Below are 13,069 nucleotides of genomic sequence, written 5' to 3' on the forward strand. Positions count from 1 at the left end.
GTATAAGACCCTGTCTTATTTTCAGGGAAACATGGTACTTGTTGCTCTGTCTTTCATTTTCAATAACAGGAATACATCAAAAGACAGTATTTACTCCTGCAGAGGCATTCACATACGCTGAAATGATTCAAAACAAATAGTTTTAGTGAGGATCTGCAAAATAACTCACTTGGCAGCAAAAAAACAAAATAAAATTGGGCTCCCACATGTGTTGTGTAGTGAGAAATTTTAAAACCGATTTTAATAACACGAGCATCAAATCAACTGCAGTTCGTATTGCCAGTGTGACCAAGCCCTTAATGTATGATTCCTTGCTATGCATATTGAGGTCGCAGATTCCATCTTCAAGAGCATCATCAACTGTATCTCAGGTACCAGTAGTTATAATGTTTTGATTTGAAATTGCCAAAAGGTCAAACCTTTGAGATGTACCACAAGGAATGGGTCTCATCAACAGTGTGCTAAACACAGTTGATCTCTAGATGATGTGGGACCACCCATGCTTTCTGCCTTTCTGGTGCACGGTAGAACAGTTAAGGAATTGCACACTCACCATCGGGTGGCCGCTTATACCACAAATGAGTATGTGCATCATCAAAAAAGGAAGAAAAAGGAGGGCATTGATTTGCATAAAACAGCATATGCTAATGTATATGTTCAGATCCAAAATCAGAACCATTTTTTATAATTTTAACAGCTATGACTTACCTCACTCAAGTGGGGAAGTCTGGGACCACGCATGCCTCCTGAACCTGCTGCTCAAGGGGTACCAGGTCCCTGATCGTTGTGGTTATCTTCAGAACAGGCTTGCCTTGCCTAATCATAATTAATAATTGCAAGCCAATTCTGTCTTGTGGTGACACTTTTCCAGGTTTTCTATGTAGCGAATACACATAAATAGTTTACTAGTCCCTTCTTCTGGGGGTGCCCTGGGACTGTGCAGCTTGCCCAAGGCCACGCAGGCTGGCTTTGCTTGCAGGAGGCACAGTGGGGAATGGAACTCCCAACCTCTGGCTCTGCATCCAGGTACCTAAACCACTGAGCTATCCGGCCAGCCAGAACCCTGGTAAAAGAAAGAATTTTTCTCTGTTGATGAAAGCCATCATGTGTTACTGTGTCTGTGTGTGTCTCCTCCTCTCTCATTTGGTTTTCCTATCACAGAGAAGCTGAACATGTAGTATTCATCTATAAGCAGGGACTAATATTTATTTTTGGTATACTAGCAGCCATAGAAAGTGAAAGAATGAAATAATATGAAAAGTTTATTCACCTGTATTTTTGTCTTGTCTTGTTTTCATTGTGGTATGCATAAGTGTGAAATGAAAGTACTGTACATATATGAGCAGGCTATAAAACAACTTCACGCTGATCTCTAACCTCCAAATGAAAAATCTTACATTAATTCTAAGTAACTAAAAACAGTAACACAGAGGGGCTAGTGCAGCAGCAAAGAAAGGTTAAAGAGCGTCATGTCATTCAGGTGACCTGCATATTTTTGAGGTTGACAGTACTGCTTTTTTGAAACCTTGGCTGACATAGTCACATGAATTCCAAGAAGGAGTTATGGGTGCATCTGTGTAAAGAGACTGTGGTTGCTTGCAGGGGTGGGGAAGCAGTGGGCAGAATTTGGAATTTTCAGGAAGTGACAAACGCTCCATGCGAGAAAAGTGTAAACATTGTACTTGGTATACCCTTTCTTTCAGATGTAAGTTGTAAAATGCTAGGGCAGAGAAACTGTGCATAGAAGACTGTGCAATTATTATCATGGGTAAAGTAGCCCTGATGTAACAGTCTATATGCACATATACATCAGATGAAAACAACAGTTACCATGGATTCTCCATTGCAAGCACAGGACTGCAATATATTTTCCGTTTATCTGTTTTACACTATTTCTATTAATCCTATTTAATTTTTAAAATAATTTAAATGTTCCCTTTAGAAACGACTTCTTCTCCAAGCCAACATACATGGTTCTCTTCCTCCCCAGTCTGTCATCGCAAAAACTCTTTGAATTGGGTTAGGCTGAGATAATATGTCTATCCCTATGTCACCCAATACTGTAGCAGTTCCCAACCTTGGGGAGTCAATCCAGTCACTTGCCAATTACCTTATTTGCCAAAGCTAGAGGCAGACACAATTTATCACACCGCACACTCTGCTACCTGAGACAAGTCCCTCATTTTGCCTGATGGAAGGTGCTGCTGGTAACAGACCAGCTCAAGATGAGTTTTAAAACATAATGCAGCTTTGCGTACAAGTTGTTTGCCAAGAATTACATTTTTGTCTTCTGAATGCATCCAGAATTTCAAGATCAGGTGCATTGACTCAGAGTCTGAGCAGTATTTGTTGAAATGTTGGAGTCACTCCAGCCTGTTTGTACATGGCTGTTCTATTACTGCTCTGGGAGTATCCCCTGCAATCTAAAAGAACATTCTTTATGGAAACGCAGAGCACTGGTGTAATATTGTATTCCAGAGAGATTTGTAACATCATGCTCAAAGGTGAAGAGATGAATTATCATCATACATTGAGCTCCCTATGAGGTTTCTAAAGCTAATGTGTTATCCTTCCACAACTAATGATGTTTGTGGATTGGAAAGCTTATCTGACAGCTGAAACAGTGGTCCCCTAAGAACGAGCATTTTTCTCTGTGAATATAGATGGATACTAGCCAAAGATGTTCTGATTCTTTTTGGAACAGAGATGTCTCTTCTAACATGTTTTGGACAATGTCATAATTTTTAGCACTAGCCAAAAGTGGAGAAGAAACTGTTTGCTTTAGCAACTAGTAACAGTCTTATGGTATCAACTGCTTAGATGATTTTTTAAGTCCATAACTAGAATTGCTAAGACTTTAGAAGAAGTCATAGCTATTTTTGTTACATTTATACCAATTTGTAATGATAATATTTAGGGTGCAGCTATATGTTATGGAACAGCCATACCTACCACTGGAAATAGCAGTGTTCTCTCTCCCTCCCTCCCTCCCTCCCTCCCTCCCTCTCTCTCTCTCTCTCTCTCTCTCACACACACACACACACACACACACACACAGAGAGAGAGAGAGAGAGAGAGAGAGAATTACTGAAGATCAGTTGAGACAATGCCTTCCTCCAACTGATGAAAGGTGCCTTCACCTAAATGTCCTAAATGATTTCTTTCGTGATCGATCATTGGGAAGTAGATGCAAACTGAATATACAACTCTGATTTCTGAGGCACATGCTTCATAGGAAATACTTTTGTGAGGAAAAAAGTGAGGGAAGCTATATGGTTTTTGTACACTATCTGAAAGGCAAAGAAGGGCAAAACCTTTATTAGACCACCAAAAGAATCAGAAACATATGCTAGCTTTCAACTCTGTACAGGTGCCCATCCTGGTGACTTAAATTTGAGACCCACATTTTGAAACTTATTTTTAACAAAGGAACCTGGCATACACATCTGGCTATGCATTTTGGAACTTTTTATGTTGTTTTATGTTTTTTATCCACATTTCTATAGCACCCAGCTTGGTTAATCAAAGGAAAATTACATTCTCTTTAGCATCTAATTTAACTCACAGTTATGGTCTCAATTTCCCCGGTACTGTCTCCACTACACTGGTTGCCATGTGGGAGGGTGGGGCAACTCTGAGCACAATGACCTCACTTTGCATGTTTTGCTTTGCCAGATGTTCCTGAAAGGTAGGAAAGAAATTCCTGTTTTCAGCAGCAGGCACATTTTGCCCATAAACTCTACTCCAAATCAAAGTAGTCATTAGATGGATTGTTTTAAAACTCCAAACCAAAGTAGTCATTAGATGGATTGTTTTAAAAATTTAAGATTTTAATTTAAATTTTAAATCTAATTAGCACACGGGGCAGAGTTTTGTGGTCCCCATTCACTCATTTATAGGATGCCATTTCAGCTGAAAAGGTATGACCTTCTGCAGATATGAGATGCCATAGATGGGCAGAAGAGTGCTACATATTTATACTGTTATTGCATTTTGCTACCAGGGTGGGGTAGCATGGGATTTTTCACCTCCTGAGCCTCATCTCATGTTGGGTACTAGGCTCCTTATGTGAGTAGGGTGGAATCCCACATGCTGCTCCATATCCGGTGCACAAGCATCTTGGGTTGACCCTGGCTGGAGGAAAAAGGTTACATGTTAACTTGCTTCTAAAATTATGTTAAGCCTACTACCAGGTTCCTTGGTAGTACTACAAAACTGGTCTTAATTAGCTGTTCTTGCCTTTTTGTTTAACAAGAGCCCAGGAGAGGGGGGCTCACACTGGTTCCTGTGAAGACTGGCACCGTTTGTAAACCTTTTCAGGACAAAGCATTTTTTTTGGTGTGTGTGTTTTTTAACTTGTGCAGTGATATTTGGTATTATGAAGAGACAAAAGAAGATGGTTGGTTTGCCTCTGGGGTGGACAATGCTCAGAAACCTGTTCCATTCAACAACTAATTGAATACAGCACTGAATTCAAGAAATGGGGACAAATAGTTGAGCTGCTGCTAGGGATGCTTAGTAACCAATTGGTGCCTTAAGAAAGCCAAGCCAAGTGCACCTGGCAATGCTAATCCTAGCAAGGATGTCCAAACTGAACTAAATAGCTTGCTTAATAAGCACAAGAAGCCTTACTGAGACATTATATTTCATCCCCAGTTTTGTGTTCCTCTGTGAGCCCAGAGGAAACATTTTAAAGCAGAAAACAAAAACTGCAGTAACTCATTCCAAAAACTCATTTCCATAATCTCAGTCTTTGTACTAGATCACAGATATTTCCAGACAGATGGCTCCTATCATCATTGCTGTTCCAATATAAACTGCAAATGGAACTGTAGTTACCTTTTTACATGGAAAGTATTGCACACTTTCTATTTGTGCATTCCAGAGTGAGCTGTACCCCCATAGGACTGCTCTTCCCACTTTTTAAGGGGATGGCATCTTTATGAACCTATGGACAACTCAGCACACACTCATAATAAACTTTTCAGTTGGCCTCCTTTGTATTGCCAGTTGTGTTTTTAATTTTAATCCACCTGTCAAGTAGTGCTAAAACACATTTTTCATTTGTACAGTATTTTAAGAAAGTGTTAACGAAATAGCAAAATGACTCTAAAACATGACAAACGTCATTAAATTATATCTCTATAACTTTGGCAAGGTGGTTGATGACAATGACTAAAACGTATTGCTAAAAAATTATTATAGACCAATGTGATATCATAATTGTTCAGTATAGCATTATGGCAACTGAGAAAAGTTGAAAGCAGCAGGAAAAGAGAAAGACTAAATAAGAGGTGGATTTATTCAATGAAGGAAATCTCAACCTTAATTTTATAAGAGCTGTGCAAGGCTGTTAATGATGGGACCTTTTAGAGTCTCCCTAGAGTCTCAAGAAGTCAGAATGCAATTTGATTGTACTTAACAACAAATAGCATTGTGGAATGTACAATATGCAGCTGTAATCTATCATTTAGAAAAGACTGAGGAAAGGACCTTGCTACTCAGAGATCGTATCCAGTAATGTCACAGCACTAGTGCAAGTCCCATTGTATTGAAAGCTGTGCGTTTTCAGAATTAATGCAAGAGTTTATGTGCAAGTAGATGTGCAAACCTTTGTGCAGCTGCAATGATGTAATTTGACGTAACTGCACATAGTCAAATACAAGTGCACAATGAAGACTTCCATTCTGTTGGCTTTAAGATAGACTTTGGCCACAGCAGTTAGCCACCTTGCTACAACACTGCTGAGTGGAAAGGAATCGTTTTTCATCATTTTATGTTGTACATTATGCTAGTGATCTGCCTTTTGGACTAAAATATATGGCCAAAATCCATTTGGTCATCCCAACAAAACCCACTAAATCCATAGCTGAATGGCATCAACAATAATGAAAAACCCACCCATTTGGGGGCTCCACTCTAGTTGGGATGAACAGTTGAATTTAGGCCGTGTACCCCTGTATGATTTACAAGATGTAAAGTAACAGATTATAACAATGGCAACTAGTCCAAAGTGTATACTGAATGCATCTTGATCTATGATCCCTTCACCTGCCTGGTGGATCACTACAAAATCAAACCACATCCATGAGAAACAATTCTAAGATAATTATTGAGGACCTCTACACTGGTTAAAATGGTGGCCTTCTGTCCTTCTCACTACCTCCACCCATCAAATTTTCTTTGAATAGAAAAAAAACCCAGAGAAATAGCATAGATCAGACACAAGAGGATTACAAATGCATGATATTGTGTGGCTCCCTCATAAGAAGTGAACAGACAAATCATAGCAATTCCACAGTGAAACATAATTTGAAAACAGCCCTTCCCATTAATTGTTATATTCAGTAATGACCTGCCAGGGGAAAACATTATTGGTGGGAAACATAACTGAGAAGGTGAAAAGAAGAATGTGTGAGAGAAGATGCATCTTGTCTATTAAACTAGGTGTAGAGAATGTGACCTTGAGCCAGACATCCTGGAGAGTGAAGTCAAGTGGGCCTTAGAAAGCTTGTCTAACAACAAGGCCAGTGGAGGTGATGGCATTCCAGCTGAACTATTTAAAATCTTAAAAGATGACACTATTAAGGTGCAACATTCAATATGTTGGAAAGTTTGGAAAACTCAACAGTGGCTAGAGGATTGGAAAAGATCAGTCCCCATCCCAATCCGAAAGAAGGACAGTGCCAAAGAATGCTCCAACTACCATACAATTGCACTCATTTCACACGCTAGCAAGGTTATGCTCAAAATCCTCCAAGGTAGGCTTCAGCAGTATGTGGACGAAGAACTCCCAGAAGTACAAGCTGGATTTTGAAGGGGCAGAGGAACTAGAGACCAAATTGTTAACTTGCGCTGGATTATGGAGAAAGCCAGAGAGTTCCAGAAAAACATCTACTTCTGCTTCATTTACACAAAAGCCTTTGACTGTGTGGACCACAGCAAACTATGGCAAGTTCTTAAAGAAATGCAAGTGCCTGTCCACCTTCTCTATCTCCTGAGAAATCTATATGTGGGACAGGAAGCAACAGTTAGAACTGGATATGGAAGAACTGATTGGTTCAACATTGGGAAAGGAGTACAACAAGGCTGTATATTGTCACCCTGCTTATTTAACTTATATGCAGAATACTTCATGCGAAAGGCTGGAATGGAGGAATCCCAAACCGGAATTAAGATTGCTGGAAGAAATATCAACAACCTCAGATATACAGATGATACCACTCTGATGGCAGAAAGGGAGAAGGAATTAAAGAACCTCTCAATGAGGGTGAAATAGGAGAGTGCAGAAAACGGTCTGAAGCTCAACTTCAACAAAACTAAGATCATGGCCATTGGTCGCATCACCTCCTAGCAAATAGAAGGGGAAGATATGGAGGCAGTGACAGAGTTTACTTCCCTGGGCTTTCCTGAGACGAGATAGTTGGACAGTGTCATCGAAGCTACCAACATGAATTTAACCCAACTCCGGCAGGCAGTGGAAGACAGGAGAGCCTGGCGTGCTCTGGTCCATGGGGTCACGAAGAGTCGGTCTGAAGCTCAACATCAAAAATACTAAGATCATGGCCACAGGCCCCATCACCTCCTGGCAAATAGAAGGGGAAGATATGGGGGGAGTGACAAATTTTACTTTCTTGGGCTCCATATCACTGCAGATGGTGACAGCAGCCCCGAAATTAAAAGACTCCTGCTTCTTGGGAGGAAAGGAATGACAAACCCAGATAGCATCTTAAAAAGCAGAGACGTCACCTTGCCAAAAAAAGGTCCGCATAGTTAAAGCTATGGTTTTTCCTCTAGTGATGTATGGAAGTGAGAGCTGGACCATAAAGAAAGCAGACCGCCGAAGAATTGATGCTTTTGAACTGTGGTGCTGGAGGAGACTCTTGAGAGTCCCCTGGACTGCAAAGAGAACAAACCTATCCATTTTGCAGGAAATCAACCCTGAGTGCTCACTGGAAGGACAGATCCTGAAGGTGAGGCTCCAATACTTTGGCCATCTCATGAGAAGAGAAGACACCCTGGAAAAGACACTTACATTAGGAAAGTGTGAAGGAAAGAGGAGAAGGGGATGTCAGAGGACGAGATGGTTGGACAGTGTCACTGAAGCTACCAACATGAATTTGACCCAACTCCGGGAGGCAGTGGAAGACAGGAGGGCCTGGCGTACTCTGGTCCATGGGGTCATGAAGAGTCGGACACGATTTGACCACTAAAGAACAACATTATTTCCAGTTGCAAGGCACCTGGAAGCATTCCATAACCCTGACCACTGACCATAAGACCCCTACACAGCATATCTGTACACTAAATTTTCACCATCATATTTGTACGTAGTATGTATATTTAATTCAAATATTTCTATTTTCAAAAACACCATGGTGCATGTACTAAACATAAAGGTAAACAAAGCATTTTGCTTTGTCTTAAGACAACTTTAGTACAAAACAGTCTCCTCCTGTTATGAGCAATACTGACCACTTCTGTTTTTCCACCTTCTTGTCTCACTGAAATACAGATAGACTCTAAATAAGCTGCAAAATAAATTTATTCTGGAGAAGAGTAGAATGTGTGATCAACCTGAAGAAGGAAATGTTCAGTCCTGCAAATGTTCTGATGCTTATGGCATGTGTTTGCAGTGTTGGAACATCAGAAAAAACAATGTATTTCAAAATGTACTGAAGCCATACTTTGGTTCTGCATGCAGCAATGTTTCCCAGATGTTCTTGGACTATAACTCCCAGAAATCCTGGCCAGCACAGCCAGTGGTGAAGGGTTCTGAGAGTTTTAGTCCATTAATATCTGGGTTTTCCAAGGTTGGGAACCACTGGATAGAGGAACAAGTAATTTCACTATGACCTGCATACCATACAGAGTGAAATGCAGAATATGAAGAGTGAATGTTCTAATTCCTTTTATAGTCAGAATATGTTTATAGTATTATTTATTTCATACAGAGCACAAGCCTACACTTGTTGACTTGGATGCTAGTTACTCCGTAGGACTTAGAAGAGTTCCAGATGACATGTTTATTGTGCAATTGCCTTGTCTTATGCTTGTAGTTTGACAGAGGTCCAGATGTTATCCTCTTCCATTTGTAACCCTCTCATGTCTTCTCACAGCCTGTTTTGTCACATTTTTACCCCTTTAATTTTCTTAAGGAGGGCAAGATAGAATGGCTTTTCCATGGGCAGCTCACGGACCAAAGAACTGCAAGAATTGCCAGTGAACATAAAAGTGTAGATAATGTTTGCATCCAGGCATTGTCCCATAAAAGTATCACAAAAGGGTAATGGGAAGGCAGGCATGATTTTCAAACAAACACAAACACCAATATGTATTTCATTAACTACTGAAGAGTGGGAAAACATTTGACTTTCTAGATGTCAGGGAACCACCACACCCATTATAACTGCTGGATAGCTCAGTAGTCTAGGAGTTTGATTTCCCCACTGTGCCTCCTCGACAGTGGCTGGGCTTGGTGATCCATAGGGTCCCTTCCAGCTCTGCAGTTCTAAGATTATTATTATATCATTATGTTTCACCACTATCTGGCTGTAACCACACTATAGACTTGTTCTTCATGCTTGCTTTGTTCTAGTGAGACTTTGCTCCAGCAGGTGGCATAGGATAAACATTTCTGCTGTGTAATGTATGGATAGTTCCTAATTTCACTCATGTAATCTCTCTTTCTCTCTCTCAAGCCAGTATCCTTTTGTCCTGTGCCATGTACCTGATGCTCCATTGTGAATCTGGTGAGGATTTCCCAGAGCTCGCACAAGGCAATATTAAGTACTTTCTTACATAAATGTATACCCTATTGAAAACAATGGACATGATCTTGAGATTAGGCAATGGCCTATATGCTTTGCCTGTAATGAAGAAAATACTGGCCACAGTCTCCCTGTCTACATGCAAACTCACGGTTACACATAGCCATTCTATTTATGCACACACTCAGACAAACAGTGGCATACATACATATATACTCTCTCTCGCTCGCTCGCTCGCTCTCTCTCTTTCCCTCTACACAAATTCAAATACATAGTTGTGCTTCTTCTGGGAGTAGGGGTTGAATTCTGCTCAAATTTTTGGATCTTTTCTCTTTGAAAGGGAGATGGAAACTGATTTCTCCCATATAGCAACATGCGTAATTTGATTAATATGGTCTGATTTAGTCTATGAGGTGTGTTTAACCTTCCGCCCCCCCCACAACAAAAGTAAAAGTATTTTTCATGAAACATTGAAAGTGAAAGGCTCATGTTTTAAAATAATCAAATGGTTGTTTTCATCAATGTAGTGGTTAAACTTCGTTTAGCAGCACAAGAAATTCAATTACCATAGCACAGCACTGATAGTTTTAGTAAACGTATTGAAGCTGACTAGTGATGTTAAAATAGTAATCTCCTCATCTGCTATTATTTCACTCATTCAAATCATAGTTGACTGACACTGGCTGGCTTCAGAAAACTTTAAGTAATTTGGAACTGGAATTTCTTTAAAAAACCAGCCCTTTTCAAAAACAACTTGATAGTCATTGAAGGAAAGGATGTGAAATTCCATTCACTGTGTATTTCATTCAGACTTTCTTGTTCTGTGTGCTGCCATGTCATTAGAAAGTTAGCACAGGGAAGGATGATTTAGCAGTAAACAGCCAGGAATTCTGCAGTTAATGCCCTACCTCAGCCATGAGCCTACCCTTGAATTCTGGGGAGGTTTAGTATAGCGGTGGGCACCATATAGCCCTTCAGAATATGTGATCATGCCAACTACAGTCTACCTCCCTCTGGAGGACCACACATTCTCTGTTGTTGTCGTTGTTTAGTAATTTACTCGCATTTCTTTAAGAACTTGCCATAGTTTGCTGTGGTTCACACAGTCAAAGGCTTTTGCATAGTCAATGAAGTAGAACTAGATGTTTTTCTGGAACTCTCTGACTTTCTCCATAATCCAGTGCATGTTAGCAATTTGGTCTCTAGTTCCTCTGCTCTTTCGAAATCCAGCTTGTACTTCTGGGAGTTCTCGGTCCACTTACTGCTGAAGCCTACCTTGTAGGATTTTGAGCATAACTTTTCTAGCACGTGAAATGAGTGCAATTGTACGGTAGTTGGAGCATTCTTTGGCACTGCCATTGTTTGGGATTGGGATGCAGACTGATCTTTTCCAATCCTCTGGCCACTGTTGAGTTTTCCAAACTTGCTGGCATATGGAGTGTAGCACCTTAAAAGCATCATCTTTTAAGATTTTAAATAGTTCAACTGGAATGCCATCACCTCCACTGGCCTTGTTGTTATACATGCTTTCTAAGGCCCACTTGACTTCACTCTCCAGGATCTCTGGCTCAAGGTCAGCAACCACACTATCTGGGTTCTCCAGGACATCCCAATCTTTCTGGTATAATTCCTCTGTGTATTCTTGCCACCTCTTCTTGATGTCTTCTGCTTCTGTAAGGTCCCTACCATTTTTATCCTTTATCATGTCCATCTTTGCATGAAATGTTCCTTTAACATCTCCAATTTTCTTAAACAGATCTCTGGTTTTTCCCTTTCTATTATTTTCCTCTATTTCTTTGCACTGTTCATTTAAGAAGGCCCTCTTGTGTCTCCTTGCTGTTCTTTGGAAGTCTGCATTCCATTTTCTGTAACTTTCCCTATCTCCCTTGCATTTTGTTTCCCTTCTCTTCTCTGCTATTTGTAAGGCCTCGTTGAACAGCCACTTTGCTTTCTTGCTTTTCCTTTTCTTTGGGATGGTTTTTGTTGCTGCCTCCTGTACAATGTTACGAGCCTCCATCCATAGTTCTTCAGGCACTCTGTCCACCAAATCGAGTTCCTTAAATTTGTTCTTCACTTCCACTGTGTATTTATAAGGGATTTGGCTTAGATTATGCCTGACTAGCCCAGTGGTTTTTCCTACTTTATTCACTGTAAGCTTGAGTTTTGCTATAAGAAGCTGATGATCAGAGTCACAATCATCTCCAGGTCTTGTTTTTGCTGACTGTACAGAGCTTCTCCATCTTTGGCTGCAGAGAACATAATCAATCTGATTTCGGTATTGCCCATCTGGTGATGTCCATGCATAGAGTCGCCTCTTGTGTTGTTGGAAAAGAATGTTTGTGATGACCAGCTTTTTCCTTGACAAAACTCTATTAGCCTTTGCCCTTCCTTGTCAGGTAAACTTACCTGTTGTTCCTTCTATCTCTTGACTCCCTACTTTAGCATTCCAGTCCACTATAATGAGAAGAACATCTTTCTTTGGTGTCAGTTTTAGAAGGTGTTGTAAGTCTTCATAGAATTGGTTAATTTCAACCTCCTCAGCATCGGTGGTTGGTGCATAAACTTGAATTACTGTGATGTTGAAAGGTCTGCCTTGGATTCGTATTGAAATCATTCTATCATTTTTGAGATTGTATCCTAGTACAGCTTTTCCCATTCTTTTGTTGACTATGAGGGCTGCTCCATAGGCTCTAAGGGAATGAATACTGCCCCTCCTCAGTTTCACAAGTATGCATTCTGAAAGGCATGAGAGATCATGATATAGAGCTCCTGTGGGTTATATCATTGCTGATGGATTCTGCCTACTTATTCTAATACGGTCTGGAACTTTTAGGAGGTCAATGCTATCACCCTTTCTTTATTGCATTCTATAGGTACACAGAGTCTGGGCATTTCTTGGAACCATCCTTGATGCAAAAGAGCCTCAAAAAGATGTTGAAACAGAGCTACTGCAAGTGAACATCCATGTTTTGAGGCAGATGTATTGCTGAATGTGTTTTCTCCTCTTTTCTAGTTCTATGTTAGACTGGTACTTTAAGCTTTCATCCTGCATCTGCAACATATTACCTTGACAACCTCTGAAAACATCCTCCTATCTCTGAGGTCACCTCCTCTTTCTTCTTGTTTTGATACCTCCTTGTGCAAGGTGTTTAGATAAGAGAAAGGTAGGCCTGCAGATATGGAAGTAGACTGTAGGGGCTTCTGTAACCAGGTTTAGAAACATTTTCTTCCTGCACTACCCATGAACTGATTTCCTAAATAATAAACTGTGCTCCCACTCTCCAATGATTTTAAGATCA

General features: G+C 40.4%; 1 protein-coding gene across 1 annotated transcript in view; it reads left to right on the forward strand.

Moving 5' to 3' along the window:
- The window catches only part of LOC110077007 (rho GTPase-activating protein 7), a 148,278-nt gene that overhangs the window by 43,512 nt on the left and 91,697 nt on the right, over positions 1 to 13,069 (forward strand). The window lies entirely within an intron of this gene.

This window comes from Pogona vitticeps, chromosome 5 (genome assembly GCF_051106095.1).
Source record: "Pogona vitticeps strain Pit_001003342236 chromosome 5, PviZW2.1, whole genome shotgun sequence".
Taxonomy (NCBI): Eukaryota; Metazoa; Chordata; class Lepidosauria; order Squamata; family Agamidae; genus Pogona; species Pogona vitticeps.